The sequence below is a fragment of the Lytechinus variegatus genome, chromosome 5 (assembly GCF_018143015.1).
Source record: "Lytechinus variegatus isolate NC3 chromosome 5, Lvar_3.0, whole genome shotgun sequence".
Classification (NCBI taxonomy): domain Eukaryota; kingdom Metazoa; phylum Echinodermata; class Echinoidea; order Temnopleuroida; family Toxopneustidae; genus Lytechinus; species Lytechinus variegatus.
This window is the reverse complement of record NC_054744.1, coordinates 7,470,877-7,488,743: the sequence shown is the minus strand read 5'-3', so window position 1 is coordinate 7,488,743 and position 17,867 is coordinate 7,470,877. Positions and strand designations below refer to the sequence as shown.

Here is a 17,867-nt window from a genome sequence, read left to right as displayed (position 1 = left end):
TTCACCCCAGAACAATGTGTATTTGAATAAATAGAGAAAAATCAAACTAGTATAACGCTGAAAATTTCATCAAAATCGGATATGAAATAAGAAAGTTACGGCATTTCAAAGTTTTGCTTATTATTCACAAAAGAGTGAAATGCACGACTCAAAGACATGCAAATGAGACAGTTAATTATATCCAGCACTCACTATATCTTTTTTTTTTATTGTTTGAATTATACAATATTCATTTTTACAGATTTGACAATGAGGACCAACTTGATTGAACCATAATTTAAACAATGTTAATTCCACATGTTCAGGAAGGAATTAATCATTGTTTCACTTGACAATGGGGAAAATGATATTTCATATTTTCTGTAATGAAACACAAAAGAAATAGTGAGTGGGTGACGTCATTAGTCTCATTAGCATACCAACCAGGATGGGCATATAACTGTTTTGTGAAATTAAGTGAAATTTTAAAATGCCATAACTTTCTTATTTTACATCCGATTTTGATGAAATTTTCAGTGCTATGCTTGTTGGATTTTCTCTTTTTATTCAAAAAACTTTTTTTGTTGGGGTGGACTTGTCCTTTAAATAACTTCACAACTGCACGATTACCAGCCATTTCCAACTTCTCGTTATTTATCCCACCCACGCCCAGTCATTTAGACGATTCTTCAGAATAGATTATGATATACATTTTCAGATTTGAAAACAATACCCTATCAATGCGGTTGATTGGTGAATAGTTTAAGCACTTATTCGACTTTGTTTTACATTTTAGGGAAACAATCGCGACTTCGGGGGAGAAACCCCTGTTTTTCAGATCTTTATAGAATGAAATAGTGAATAATGAAATGACACGAAATGAACGGAAAAGACTCAAATTTAAATCAAAGCTTACGAATTTCAATCCACTTTTAGATAGCAGAATTGAAATGAAATAAAATAGTAGACACAAATCGGCATCTATTAGCACTAAAACAATATAATACTCACCAGACTCTTCAAGTTTCACGTTCCCGTCCTCAGCTACATTGATGAAAAAAATAACATAAGTATAAGATTAATATGGTTTCTAAACACTCATACGCCCAGCAACCTAGTACCAAGAACATCATAGTAAAGATATAGTAATATAGTAAACAGTATAGTAAAAAGTCCTCCCATTCTAGAACAATGTAAATTCCGTTAATAACTCCCGATCGTTTGGTATAACCATGGGTCCATGGTATACCGTATACTATAAGGCGTCAAACTGCAGAGTCGTAATAACACGGGGTCGAAAATTCCGCATGCATTCGAAATTCGACGCTTCGTTATGCCGAAGCTTCGAATATTCCTAAGGTTCATTATTCCAAAGGTTCGTGATTTCGAAGGTTGTTAGTCCAAAAACGAAATAAGGTTCAGTTGGACTGGCAATTACTATTTTTCCTCGGGGCTTCGCCTCTCTCAGAAAATAGTGATTACCAGTCAAACCTCGGATAAACTATTCCGAATATACTTTCTCAAAGCCTGATATATTTGTATAATATACATTTTCAGATTTGAAAACAATACCCTATCATTTCGGTTGATTGGTGAATAGTTTAAGCAGTTATTCGACTTTTTTTACGTTTAGGAAAACAACTGCGACTTTGGGGAGAATCCCCTGTTTTTTCAGATCTTTACAGAATGAAATATTGAATAATGAAATTACACGAAATGAACGGAAAAGACTCAAATTTTTATTGAAAACTTTTGAATTTCAATCCACTTTTAAAAAGCAGAATGGAAATGGCTATAAACAGTAAACTCCATTCTACTTAAAAATCTAGATTTTGTTTTAAATAAAAATGTCAAACTAACCATTAATGGATAATAAGTATAATCAAAATGTGACTTTAAAGCTCAAATTCCGCTATGAAGAGTGCCCGAGGCGCATTAATTGAATTAAAAGATTTGAGGATATATTTAAGACTCAAAAGAGACGTTAGTTTATATCTTCAGGAAGGCTATTCCACTATGTGGGGGTATGCAAATGCTCATAACTTTCTTATTATTTGGTACTTACTTTCCCAAACTTTCATTGATTTGTTTCTTTTATTTTTGTTTTGTCTTAAATCAAGCTTACTTGTTACCAGGGTTTAATTCTCCTTTACCGTAATGAAACGTTTTATTTTTTTAAAGAAAATACTTACCATGAGATGAAGAAGCTTGGTAAACAATGAAGATGAGTACCATGAAGAGAGGAATGGCGAATCGTGTGGACTTCATCTTGTTTCAAGACTTGAACAAAAGTTGCAGGATCGTACAGGGTCAGATAAACTTGTTGAAAGCGAATACCGTTGTCGTCTCTGTCGTCTTTGACGTCCGAATATATAGTTCTATATAGACAATCCTCTATTTGTAGTTTCAGCGCTGTTATTCGTGCAGTTATTTTAAATCACAAAATTTAATTTATTGTGGTGGAATGAAATAATACCTGCATGATAATAACGTGATTGCACTTTCTTTCCTTTCTCATATCCTAAGAAAATTTGTTTTTGAATAAAAGCTATGAATGTCATAACTTTTAAAAGATATATCAAATATATTTAAGAAAAACGAATAATTGGATTGATCTCACTGCTCCAGACCATTTCAACCACATTCCGTATGGTCCCATGTGGCACTTGGAGACTCAGATGCTAAGGGACTCACCATTAGATACCCAGGGGGGGGGGGGGGCTGGAAGTTTGGGTTGATGCATTTTTTCCCTTTCTTCTTTGAGCAATTTTTTTTCTTTAATCCATTGAGACAAGTTTTTATCACCTTTCAGATGATTTGTCAGTGGACCAATTTTTTTTTTTACTCTGCCAATGATTGTGAGTCAAGTTTTTTTTTGCTCATATAGCAAGTCAACTTTTTTTTTGAAAGAAAAAAAACTTCCAGCCCCCACCCCCTGAATATCTAATGGTGCATCCCGGAGAGACTTTTCCTTTTTCGAACTTTATACTTGTAATCGCATTTTTTTTAAATAAAAAGTTGTGACTTAATTTGCCATTTGTTTAATGCTAATTGCTAGGTGTAATAACGGTATATATGATCGCTAAATGATAATTTTTTTTCTATGCTAGTAATTCATATTTTCACGTTAAGCTCACATAGGAGCAAATGTCGCTGGAGCATATGTCGTGTCACCTTACCTATAAAAATTACTGGTATATTGAAGAACATACATGTCTGAGCATAGATCATTGACTTGACTCATTCATGAAATATTTGAGGAAAAAAAACTTCTCAACTTATAACTGCAGGCATGATCAGGAGTGTGCTCAAGCAACAGGTTTTTCAACCCTAGAAACACAGTTTTCAAGGAAGTATAATTTAACCAAGGTGCGTTCAAGCACTCTTTCATTATTTAAGTACAAATAAGCATCTTTCAAAACATCATCAGAGAAGAATTGCTGAAAAAAAAGTATGGTTTTGGAAGGCGATACTATGATGGCTCCTTCCTCCCATTCATAAATGCATTACATACACTCCCAAGCTTGACCTTTACTTCCTGGGTTAAATTGCATTATGGGTAGGCTTGAATCAAGGGAGATTATTGTAGATTTATTGTGAAAAAAATGTTTGAACAATAGCCAGCAGGGACTATCTTTCCTATTGCATATTGAATCGCAAATTATGTCTGCGATTGTAGCTCAGGAAAAATTCACTGAAATCACCCTAAATCCACTTTGCTCTGCTAACAAAGATGTCCCATCAGTGTTTTAAAAATATTACAACTTTGAAATTCTTCACATAATAGGTGGGTAATATATGATATATATGTATATACAGATTAAAATAAAGATGATGACACACATAAGCCTATAGCGGACGGTCATAGCTTTGTGAATATGTAGAGTATAAACACCAATTCGAATGCAAGGCTGATTTTCTGCAACACAAATGCTGATATATTTTAGCCAATATTATTTATATCCACATACAAACATCGTTTTCATGAAAAGCGGGAAAGCTCGACCATTTTCTTTTATCAAAGATAATTTTGACATTATGATTTGTACTTACACTTTATAAAATTCCATTCAATGCAAACATAGCGTTAATTGCAAGGTTGTATAAGCAAGATATCCAGTCTCCATTCCCCCCAAAATAATTAAAAATAACTAATAGAACTACAAGAAAAATACAGAAAATTTTAGTGTTTTAAAATATACAATATTAGATATCAGTCAAAGACTTCATTGGATATGATAAATCCATTAACATTAATTATACTAGTAATAATAATAATGAATAAAAGCAAATTTGCATTCTTAATGATTAATGAAAATATATTAAATTCAAAATACATATTTCATGTAATATCTCTTACTGGTGGAAATGCCTCCCATTCCGATGATGGTGCAGATTCTCCAATATTTTTTTTTTAAATCTGGATAATTAATAAACATCAGGCTTCAAAATAAATTGAAATCGTAATTAGAGAACAGGGCCCTGTCTCCAACGTTCCTCTACACCATTAAAGCCAGGGTTACCATGCCCGTATTCGGGGGGGGGAGGCCCAGATAGGCGAAAAGGGGGTGCCAAAAAGCGGAAGAAAAGAGACGGAAAGAAAAGGGGGAGAAAAAAGGAGGGGAAAAAGAAGAGAAAGATATGAAAAGGGGGCGGGGGAAGAAAGAGAATAGAAAAAAAAGGAAGGGGCGTCTAATTAATGATCGACCTAGGGGGAGGGGACGCCGAATTTATGTTTTACTTAGGGGCGCCGAACTGATGTTCTATACCTACGGGCGCCTCATTAAAGTTTGACAATTTACCTAGGGGCGGCGAATTGATGTTCAACATAGGGGCGGGGGCGCCAAACTGATGTTCGACATAGGGGGCGCCGAATCGGTCTTCAATCTCGGGTGCGCCAAATTCATGTTCAACCTAGAGAAGGGGGCGCCAAATTCATATCCCAAATTTGGGGTGCTAAATTGATGTTTGACCGGGGACACGCCAAATTCATGTTTCACATGGGGGGGGGGGGTGGCAAACAGAGGCGTACATGTATATATATCTTGTTCTTTATCAAAAACGTCCATTAAACTGTCTTTTTTTCAGATCGAAATATCAAAATTTTCAGCTCTCGCTTAACGCTCGCATCTATTGTTCTTTTAGATAACCGTCTTAATCATTGGTACCAAAAATGCTTAGAATATTAAGCTTTCAGGTCAGAATATAAAGAAATTTCAGCTCGCTCTCTGCACTCGCATTATCTGTGTAGTGAGATACATGTATCTATCCTCCTCATGAGTTACTACAAACAGTCCTAAACAGGTACCTTTTTCCTGTTTTCGCGCTCGCATTAATTTGTCGGTGAGATATGTCTCTATCTCATGAGTCACATATATATTATATATGTATATGTATGTAGATATCCAACCTGTTCATGATTATCAAATGTGCTTAGAAATTTCAATTTTAGGTCAGAATATCAAAAATTTTCATTTGATTACGAAGGTAACGATCCTGTTGATGTTTAGATAAGTGCTTAGAATGTCCAACTTTGGACGTGCGTTACATAAAAGAGTGAATTTATTCCACACAACTGAATCATTGGCGGACTTAGTGTCTCTAACTGGGGATTGTATCTTACCATGGGCGGAAATCTCTCCCAAAAGATGGGGGGACCAGGGGCTGGAAAATTTGAGAAGCAAAAAAAAAAAGAAAAAAAAGGGTATCACCCAAAAGTAAGGTCATCTCGTCCAAAAGTCGATTTTGAATGATGCATTTCTTTCCATCATAAGAGACCAAAAATAGTAGGGAGGTCATTTGATATTGTGTCCCCCCAGTGGCGGACCGTGACCCGGAGGAGACAAAGCATTGGAGGGGTACAGCGTTGTTCACACAAAGAATAAACAATATAGTGTCCCACCTAATATTTTGGGTGGGGGGGGGCGTCCCTCCAGGCTGAGATTTCCGCCTTTGCTTCTTACCACTACACACAGAACTTGAATTTAATTGGCAGAGCGGAAACTTTTTGCAAATCATTTGAACTTTATGAGACGGTTTGAAATGAAATGGGAAATATTCGTGAATTTCAAACATCAACCAGGGAGGCCCTCGAGAAAAGAAAAGTTTCCCCAGGAAGTAGATCATTACAAACTCGCTCATTCACACACACACCCATGCAAATCCTCACAACATTGTTATCTGACCATTGGAGATGAGATTTATAATCATGCATGGTTTTCCGGACCGGGTACGAAATCCGAGGGCAGCACGTCCCCGTTTGATGGGTAAAATGCATAGAGATAGGTGCAAGAAAATATTCTAAGAAGTAAATCATTACAAAATCGCTCACACACCTATCGACACACACCCACGCACACACACATATTTAATTTATTCCTATTTGGGTATAAAGTTGTTAGTTTCTGCAATATGCCGTATACTTTACACTGATGTAGGTCTTTATAAGGGTTAACATATCAGCATGCTGTTGAGTCAGCACATACCAGGGTGATACTTGAGAACACTGTGTACGTTAGCACACTTTATTTGGAAAACATGATTATATACACGTCGAAAATATGACAATTTGAAATAACAAGATATACATTATTTCTTATCTTTCTAAATTATTTTAATGGATAACACATGGTTTCATGTCACTTTTGCTAAATATATTCTGGTGTCTGTGCATTTAAGAGAATTAATGTTGTAACCCGACAATTTGTAGGTCTGGAACAATAATAATGATAGTTATGATTGAGATAATGCTAAATTTATAGAGTTTATTAAAGGACAAGACCGCCCCCACAAAAAGTTACATTGCATAAAAAGAGAAAAATCCAAGAAAGTGATGATATTTTAAATTTGTGCTTAATTTCACAAAACAGTTGTATTCACAACCAGGGGAGTGTTTCATCAACATTTTCATCCGACAAGTTGTCAGATCTGACATCTTTCTCTCATGTTGATTGGCTGAGAGGTACTGTTACTATGGTAACTGTCGGATAAAATGGGACTTGTCGGATAAAACGTCTGACAAGTCCTTTCATGAAACGCTCCCCTGGTCGATGTGCAAATGATGACATCACTCACTCCCAATTTGTTCTTTAGTTTATTATATGAAATTTTATAATTTTCTCCCAGTTGTCCTGTAAAAGAAGGCTTTATTCCTCCCTGAACAAAAATCAAAATCTGTTAGAAAATGAAACACTGTATAATTCAAACAATAAAAACAAAAGAAACAGTGAGAGAGGGGAATCATTGACTCTCTCATTTGTATGTCACTGAGTTGTGCATATAACTGTTCTGTGAAAAATAAGCAAACTTAAAATTGTCGTAACTTTCTTAATTTAGATCCGATTTTGATAACATTTTCAGCTTTGGGCTTGTTTGATTTTTTCTCTATTGATTAAAATAAACATTTTTCTGGGGTGTACTTGACCTTTGAGTTAGTAAGTAAGCTAATGGGGTGTCGTAATTGTATTTCTTGGTCATCATGGTCATAGTGAACATGATGAACATTTTTGTGATAAACAACATTGATTCAAAATAATGACATTGCTTAATGCAGTACTATACAGATTTTGATGATGGAATATGAATGTATTCAGGATTATCGATTACGTTTGTAGACATTTATGTTAATCCTAATCCCATTTCCAGTTCTCATTCGGTCCTCCAGCATTTCCTGTGCATAAAAAGAATAAAATTTGATAATCATTAGATCATTTGATACAAATATCGATCGTACGCGGCGATTTCCAGAAATCGTCAGTCCCTGCATTTCCAGAAATCGTCAGTCCGAGCCCTGATTTGACTATTAACCAAGGTATACATATAACCGTTTTGTGAAAATAAGCGAAACTTAAAAATAACATAACTTTCATACTTTACATCCGATTTTTTTTATAAAGCTTCCAGCGTAACGTTGTTGGATTTTTTCTTTTTTAAAATAAACCTTTTTTTTAGGGGGGGGGGGTGAATTTGCCCTTTTATAAAGAAAGGAAGAGCACACTCTAAAAATATTGGGTAAAAGTGCTCCCTGAGGGTAATTATGTGTCAAATCAACATTGGGTATTTCTTTGGGGGTATTTTTATTTATCCAGAAAGATGAAAATTCTGCCCATTCTAAAGTAATAACCTTTTTTAACCTTACTGCGCAATATGCTTCCCGCATTGGGTAAAATACTGCCCAAAACTGGTTGGACATATAATTACCCTCGTGGTGGTAAAATTTTTACCCAATATTGTTTACAGTGCAATCATTAGAAATACATGGAAAATCCCCCTGAAACACAAAATCACATCAAATTGTTATTTCGTGAGTACTAGCTGACACACCACAGGTGCCAGGTTTAAATGTTATTATCTATGCCATTTTTACTTTCTGCAATTTTTACCCTGCCATTTTTACCTCCTGCAATTTTTACCCCTGCCAGTTTTACCTTCAGCAAGTTTTACCCCTGCCAGTTTTACCTTCTGCCATTTTTACTCCCGCCATTTTTACGTTCTGCAATTTTTACCTCTGCTATTTTTACGCCGAACCACACCACAAGCCGGGAGGACAATCACTTTCCTCAACTGCAAAGACACAAGAAAATAGGTAATAAGTTTAAGACGAACAGAATATTAAAAATAAAAATTGATACATTACTGTATTCCAAACTTATTTTGATTACCTAGGAACAAATTGACATTAATTTACTGTTTCTTATTAAAGATCTCCGTTAATAACGGAAATGTTCAAGTAGTCCTATTATGCGTACAAATGGCCCGGATAAATAGTTACTGCAACCGCTAATAATAGGCTTTCGAATACATTATAATGATAATGATAATATTCGTAACAATGATTATGATGATTATAATGGTAAAGGAACACCAAATATAATAATATTGGTATCAATAATGATAGTAATGATACTAATATAGTAGTGGAGAGTATTGGAATGACAAAAATTGATAAATATATTAACTGCGTTGATTGAATATCATCTTATTTTGCAGTCAGATCACTGTAAACTTTCTTGAAATCACAGCAGACACTAAAGGCATACAAATGTGTGAATAATGAGAGTAAAATTTATTTTATTGGGCCATTATTGAGATTAAAAGTATACATCATATATTTAACCCGCGTTTTGGACATTTGACTGTGCTTCAAGTTGACATGACAGGGTATTCAATATGTCCCTCAAAAATGTTAATGGCACTGTAGATGGGCATACTATTAAAAATACAACACTATATTATTTATACCTCTACACCAGTAACGTAATAAATAAATAAAAACATTATTTGAATGGAATCAACGCCACCATCCGAAAGACGTGACCAGGACGCGAACCTAGAAAATGGCAGAGCTTCAGGGGCCTGCAGGCAGACCCTCACACATACGCAATTCTTCCTCCTCTTCTTCTTGTTAATATCCTTGTTAAATTTCCATTTATATCGTTATTCTTTTTCTCCTCCGTCTGTTCATTTGACAAATTTCTTCGTTATTTTGTGTATCATATCTCCACAAAAGCATTAATTATGTGACGTAAAAAAGTAAGATTAAATCTTACCAGATGCTCCGTCTTCAGCCATTTCTTTAGCAATATGTACGAAACCTACATGTCGAACAAAAAATCAAACATATTGAATAAAACCGAAGTAGGCCTATGACATTTGATTTCTGTGAAAAGAAACTGAATATGAATATGTCTCCTCATGTTGTCGAGTTCCATCCTATAATCGTCCATTAAAGGTCAAGTCCACCCCAGAACAATGTGTATTTGAATAAATAGAGAAAAATCAAACTAGCATAACGCTGAAAATTTCATCAAAATCGGATATGAAATAAGAAAGTTACGGCATTTCAAAGTTTTGCTTATTATTCACAAAAGAGTGAAATGCACGACTCAAAGACATGCAAATGAGACAGTTAATTATATCCAGCACTCACTATATCTTTTTTTTTATTGTTTGAATTATACAATATTCATTTTTTACAGATTTGACAATGAGGACCAACTTGATTGAACCATAAAGTATTAAACAATGTTAATTCCACATGTTCAGGAAGGAATTAATCATTGTTTCACTTGACAATGGGGAAAATTATATTTCATATTTTCTGTAATGAAACACAAAAGAAATAGTGAGTGGGTGACGTCATTAGTCTCATTAGCATACCAACCAGGATGGGCATATAACTGTTTTGTGAAATTAAGTGAAATTCTAAAATGCCATAACTTTCTTATTTTGCATCCGATTTTTATGAAATTTTCAGTGCTATGCTTGTTGGATTTTCTCTTTTTATTCAAACAAACTTTTTTTTGTTGGGGGTGAACTTGTCCTTTAAATAACTTCTCAACTGCACGATTACCAGCCATTTCCAACTTCCCGTTATTTATCCTACCCACGCCCAGTCATTTAGACGAGTGTTCAGAATAGAAAATGATGAACATTTTCGGATTTGAAAACAATACCCTATCAATGCGGTTGATTGGTGAATAGTTTAAGCAGTTATTCGACTTTGTTTTACATTTTAGGGAAACAATCGCAACTTCGGGGGAGAAACCCCTGTTTTTCAGATCTTTATAGAATGAAATAGTGAATAATGAAATGACACGAAATGAACGGAAAAGACTCAAATTTAAATCAAAGCTTACGAATTTCAATCCACTTTTAGATAGCAGAATTGAAATGAAATAAAATAGTAGACACAAATCGGCATCTATTAGCACTAAAACAATATAATACTCACCAGACTCTTCAAGTTTCACGTTCCCGTCCTCAGCTACATTGATGAAAAAAATAACATAAGTATAAGATTAATATGGTTTCTAAACACTCATACGCCCAGCAACCTAGTACCAAGAACATCATAGTAAAGATATAGTAATATAGTAAACAGTATAGTAAAAAGTCCTCCCATTCTAGAACAATGTAAATTCCGTTAATTACTCCCGATCGTTTGGTATAACCATGGGTCCATGGTATAACCGTATACTATAAGGCGTCAAACTGCAGAGTCGTAATAACACGGGGTCGAAAATTCCGCATGCATTCGAAATTCGACGCTTCGTTATGCCGAAGCTTCGAATATTCCTAAGGTTCATTATTCCAAAGGTTCGTGATTTCGAAGGTTGTTAGTCCAAAAACGAAATAAGGTTCAGTTGGACTGGCAATTACTATTTTTCCTCGGGGCTTCGCCTCTCTCAGAAAATAGTGATTACCAGTCAAACCTCGGATAAACTATTCCGAATATACTTTCTCAAAGCCTGATATATTTGTATAATATACATTTTCAGATTTGAAAACAATACCCTATCATTTCGGTTGATTGGTGAATAGTTTAAGCAGTTATTCGACTTTTTTACGTTTAGGAAAACAACTGCGACTTTGGGGAGAATCCCGTTTTTTCAGATCTTTACAGAATGAAATATTGAATAATGAAATGACACGAAATGAACGGAAAAGACTCAAATTTTTATTGAAAACTTTTGAATTTCAATCCACTTTTAAAAAGCAGAATGGAAATGGCTATAAACAGTAAACTCCATTCTACTTAAAAATCTAGATTTTGTTTTAAATAAAAATGTCAAACTAACCATTAATGGATAATAAGTATAATCAAAATGTGACTTTAAAGCTCAAATTCCGCTATGAAGAGTGCCCGAGGCGCATTAATTGAATTAAAAGATTTGAGGATATATTTAAGACTCAAAAGAGACGTATTAGTTTATATCTTCAGGAAGGCTATTCCACTATGTGGGGGTATGCAAATGCTCATAACTTTCTTATTATTTGGTACTTACTTTCCCAAACTTTCATTGATTTGTTTCTTTTATTTTTGTTTTGTCTTAAATCAAGCTTACTTGTTACCAGGGTTTAATTCTCCTTTACCGTAATGAAACGTTTTATTTTTTTAAGAAAAATTTATTGTGATTGCATACTTACCATGAGATGAAGAAGCTTGGTAAACAATGAAGATGAGTACCATGAAGAGAGGAATGGCGAATCGTGTGGACTTCATCTTGTTTCAAGACTTGAACAAAAGTTGCAGGATCGTACAGGGTCAGATAAACTTGTTGAAAGCGAATACCGTTGTCGTCTCTGTCGTCTTTGACGTCCGAATATATAGTTCTATATAGACAATCCTCTATTTGTAGTTTCAGCGCTGTTATTCGTGCAGTTATTTTAAATCACAAAATTTAATTTATTGTGGTGGAATGAAATAATACCTGCATGATAATAACGTGATTGCACTTTCTTTCCTTTCTCATATCCTAAGAAAATTTGTTTTTGAATAAAAGCTATGAATGTCATAACTTTTAAAAGATATATCAAATATATTTAAGAAAAACGAATAATTGGATTGATCTCACTGCTCCAGACCATTTCAACCACATTCCGTATGGTCCCATGTGGCACTTGGAGACTCAGATGCTAAGAGACGCACCATTAGATACCCAGGGAGGGGGGGGGGCTGGAAGTTTGGGTTGATGCATTTTTTCCCCTTTCTTCTTTGAGCAATTTTTTTTCTTTAATCAATTGAGACAAGTTTTTATCACCTTTCAGATGATTTGTCAGTGGACCATTTTTTTTATTTTTAACTCTGATTGTGAGTAAATTTTTTTTTGTTGCTCATACAGCAAGTCAACTTTCTTTTTTTAAAGACAAACTTCCAGTCCTCCCCCCCTGGATATCTAATGGTGCATACAGAGAGGGCGCACTGAGCATGTAGCACGCAATTTTTAGGAGCTTAGAAAATTCACAACAAAATCCGTCTGCATCTTCTTCAAATAACGCTTTTTGAGAACAGAATCATGAGCAAAGCATCTAATAACACCAAATCTACCAATGCTAAGGCATATTCCTTGCGGAATAAGCCTTCTTCCGACGATGAAACCAATGAACAAAGTGGCCGTCGTGAGTATGCAACAGAGGAGTCCATTGATAAGCTACGTAACGACTTTGACGGGTCAATGAATAAAATCATGGAGAAATTGAATGTTATGAATGAAGGGATTTCTAACTTGAGAGCAGAAATAGGAGCTGTACGAAAAACTACCACGGATCTTCAAAAATTTGCAGAGGATACGTCGGCGAGAATCGCGCATTTGGAGAATGTGGTGCTACCTAAAATGGATGAGAACGCCCATGAGTCAGAGACCAAGCTAACAGATGCAATTACTAGTCTTGAAATACATGAGCGGAAACTCAACTTGCTGTTCTACGGAATCAAATCAACGCCCGGAGCGCCTAAGACATCCAAGAATGCTGTACATGATGTTCGCGTCGCCATTTCTACGCTAGGATTCTCTCAAGAGAAGGTGAATGCAATGTATTTTGTGAACGCGCATCAACTCCCACGCAGGCCCTACCCAGGAGGCAGCCAAGAACGCCAAACGCCGGACCCGATAATTGCTAGGTTTGGATCAATGTTTGACCGCGACGAAGTCCTACAAGCTTTCGAGAGCAAGGTTCGCGACAAAAATTCTCGTCCTGGCTTCACTATCCGCACGGATCTCCCCCCACATCTCAAGGCCAAGCGATTTCATCTTGAGAAATTGGCTTATTCACTACGGAAAGACAAGGGTAAATCTACCAGAGTTCGCCTCATCGGTACAAAGCTTCAACTAGAAACACGGGACAAGGGTAAAGCCGCAGCTCCGTGGGACATATACACAGAGTAAACTCCGTGAAACTGGTGAGAAATCTATGTCTTCAATCACTATTGCATTTTACTCACCATTATGCCGTGTGTGCAGTCCATCTACAAATGTATATAAACTATAAGTTACCGTACAAAAATGTTCCATGATGGCAATTGTCTAAGCAACTGGTGAGAAGTCACGCTTTCTCTCCGATTAACGTATTTTACTCTATTTTCATATTCCGTATGACTCTTTACAAAGAATGTATGAAATATTACTTACCATGCTTACAGAGCATAAACTGTACCATGGTGGTATTTTCTTTGCTCTGTCATGACTCTTTGCCAATTAATATGAACCCTAACTTTACATACCTTTGGTTCATAATAAGTGCTTTTGCGTTATTTTCAATACCAGTGCATTTGGTGCTCTTGGAATGCCTTTTGCCATCAATCTAAGTCTCATCCGAACTTATCAAGTGATAATTTTAAAACATTTGGCCTATATTTTGATGAGTCTTTTCATATCATAGGATGTTATGTAAACTAAATATCTGAACACAGGAGATGTATACAGGCTTATGGCATATTGCTTATTGATTAAAGCAAAATATTTGAACCATGGTATGCATGATAGTGTGTTTATTACAATCCTCAAGCTATTAGAATTGCATTTATTCGTTGGATTCCTGATCTGCCACAAATACGGGATTGTCAAAGGTCATGATTTTTTTTTTTAATTGCAGGAGTTGAGTCAGTCTTTTCCAATGAATACACCTTTGTTTTCTTTTTCAATTCAATAACCCAATTCTTTAACAGGGTAAAACCATGAACGTAGTGAGAAAACTCTTCCTTCATACCTTCTAAATAAGTAATAGATATAAATCAAAGTAAGCGAAACAAGCTCAGAGTTGACATACTTTATATTTCTATATATTGGCATTTTTAAATATATATTAATATACCTTAGACTCAGACATCCCCCCTGCCAGTGGCCAGGTCTATTTTGGATGTTGACACTAATTTATGATGATTATGTATCACTCGTGTATTTTGTAAGTTTTGATACAACATTTTGCTTGGTAAATCAACATCCTTTACACAATACACCTTGCTGTTGATTTTCTTTTTAAGTTATACATCACCATTGACTCACATTGACGTTAGTTGTCAATAGTATTTGTTTTCATTTGAACATGGTAGGTCCACGCTTTGAGGCATGTGTATCAAATTGAGATTCTTTTATTTAAAAGCTAAGCCATATCTCATTGGCTTTGCTTATTAGACTATCATAATTATTTAACATTCTATGAAGCTTGTTTTTAACCAACCTATTTTATACACATGAATGAGAACTCAATTTCTTTCATTTACTTCACTTCAGTAGGTGTACCTTTTAGCAAGGGCCTATATAAATTTGATTCCAATATTGAATCTTGTATAATTTTTTGCTGTTACTGATGTAGGCGTCTAAATATTCCTTGCATTGAACATGTTGAACACTTGACCTAATGAAATTTATCAACAACATAATTTCAATAGTCTGTTGCTAGTAGCTGCATTCTAGCAATTCATGATATCAATATCAGTCAGGCTGTCAATTGCCTACTTGTAATTTGAATTGAAGTATTTTCAATCTAACCTTTATTCAGTTAGGTCCGATAATGTACAGTATGTATAAAAGATCAGTAACAGAGAGCGTGGGCCCTGCCCTATAATTATGATCCTTTTATGATATGCATGTATACTATGCCTTGTATTATTGATAATCAATGAAAGATTTAACATGTACCATATAAGGTCATTGCTTATGCTCTCTTTACTGTCTCTTAATAGGTATTTTTTTTAAATTAAGGTCTTTTTTATTGATTGATACGTCAGCTCCATCATGTCCATGGGCAATTACATTGAATAATACCTCTTGTTGAGGTCAATCCTTGACATGAATTTTCTGTATCTTGATAATTACCTCAGATGTATGTTACCATGATGTATGTTACTAAGTTTAAATGCATTTTTCCACCTGGTTTTTATGAAGGAAACGTCTAAGAAATTATACCCAAATATTCCTTACATTTAAACAAAATTTGACTCAATGTAAATATAATTCTTCCATAGGCATATAGGTTTTTCACTGCAGTCACATCACATGCCTATTAGTCTAACATGTTTGAATCCACCATTTTCATTTCAGTGCTGCAGATTTAAATTTATATTGAAATAATAGTAACATAATAGGCCTATCCATAAACGGACATGTTTATTACTTGCCTCTCAGATGCATTCAGACAGCATGGACAGTAATCAAACTGAAATAATGATTTTGCTAATGAAAATCTGTAGCCTGATTTGATTTTTTTTTCTGCAAATTTTGAATATCAACTGGAAACTTTTGGTGAAATCTCTATTTCTACAAACCTATCCTTGGACACGTTGGAGTGATGCACATTGGCCTTAATTTGTCATGTTAGGAATGAGATTGAGGATGTCTTGAATATGTAGGCTTTGATTCTAGATGGTGAGATATTGTATCTACAATGTGTGCCCTGTCTTAGAGATGTAAAAAATAAAAATTGTTACACCACTTTGAATGAAAATGTTAACATTTTTTATACCAAAAACCTAGCATTCCCATTTTCAAGATTTTATTGGGCATCTACATCCCACACCATGGATTTTAGGTTCTCTTAATTTCTTTTTTTTCTTAATACATATCAATTCTTTTTAATTAATAATATTCAATTGACTGTTTCATACATGTATTTCCATATATTCTTAGATCATTGTTCTTGAGGCATAATGAGTTTTTGAAATATGTTTTTTTTTTTACAATATATAAAGGCTTATGTTACAACACACCTGACAAAACGGAGTTTGATGATTTTTTTTTTCTTCTCTTCTTTGCTCAGATGTGCAACTTTGAGCTATAAACATATTAAAATACAAAATAAAATAAAACAAGAATCTACTGAAGGATTATTTTACTGTTTGATGAAGTTTCTTTATCACATTTTTTCGAGAATATGAAATGTTTGTCTATATTGCAACGTTGCACTTTCATTTTTTTAAGCAATTCACTTGTTTAGAGAATATGGATGCACATATTAGTTTCGTAAAAAGATTATGCAAAGAAAACTGCATAAGGTATTTGCGTTTTATAATTGTCTCATTGTCTTTAAAAAAAAAATCATCAAACTATGGTGTATGCAGAAAGTCTCGCCTTTTTATTTAATTTTTTTATATTAATAGTTTTGATTGTCTGAAGTTTATCTTGTCCAACTATTCTTAATTTCTCAATAACTCAGTTCTATTTGTGACAAGACTGTGGATAATGCATTTAAAAAAATCTGATTTATTGTATTCATTTTTACTATACAAATGTGTATATAAAGAAAAAAGATATGATAGCATCCAAACAATTTATTTGAATAATATTGCATATTGATGCAGACGCATCCACTTAATTATTTTTTGCCTTAAAATTGGCTCCTTATAGTGGTTATGTGATGGATTTTTATATCGGTTTTATACCCATGATGTGTATAATTTTGTACAAAATAAGCTTAATTACAAGGGCAATTTATTCTTCACATATTTCCTTTTCTGCCAACTTTATTTTCTTTCTCCAACTTTTTTGTGGGCATGACTCTCCCGTTTATATCAAACGACGTTCAATTGACGTTCAGTATGTATTCATTTTGTTTGTACTCATTCAATTTGCAACAACAATTTGCACAGGTTTTGTTATCTTTCCCATAGCCAAAACTACAATACACAAAGCATATAACCTAATGTACTTTAATGACATTTGTCAAATTAGGTATCAGTCTGGATTGAAATTCCTACATGATAAAGCGACGAATTTTTACTTCGATGACGAGTGAACCTATACATGAATCTAGTGACCTAGTACATAATCGAATATATTGTTACATGTGTAAGCAAATGTGTCGGAGCCATTACTGGAACGAATATTTTTCTTGTTGTAAACACTGTCTTGAACACTTATTTCCTTTCAACCAGTTGAATGATAACGAGCTCGATGACGTAATATCGGCTGATGAACGCTTAGAAGACAATTTTGATAGAATTTCTCATTTACATTTTGATCCTTTTTTAGCACATGAAAGCATTGTCCCAAATGACGATGTTGACCCGGACTTCCAGTTCTATACTGAGAGTTCAAATGACTCTCGGTACTATTGTTATGAAGAATTTAATGCAAACTTTGAAAATATTGGTGTCCCGAGCGGCGGTAAAT

The 17,867-nt window shown here is 34.5% G+C and overlaps 1 long non-coding RNA gene across 1 annotated transcript; it reads right to left on the bottom strand.

The window, feature by feature from the left end:
* Window positions 1-7,331: 7,331 nt before the first annotated feature.
* Window positions 7,332-9,540, bottom strand: LOC121415176. Its single transcript, XR_005969963.1, has 3 exons — window positions 9,528-9,540; window positions 8,484-8,541; window positions 7,332-7,648 (listed from the first exon to the last, which is right to left on the bottom strand). It is a non-coding gene; the product is annotated as an uncharacterized LOC121415176 (long non-coding RNA).
* Between the last annotated feature and the right edge of the window lie 8,327 nt (window positions 9,541-17,867).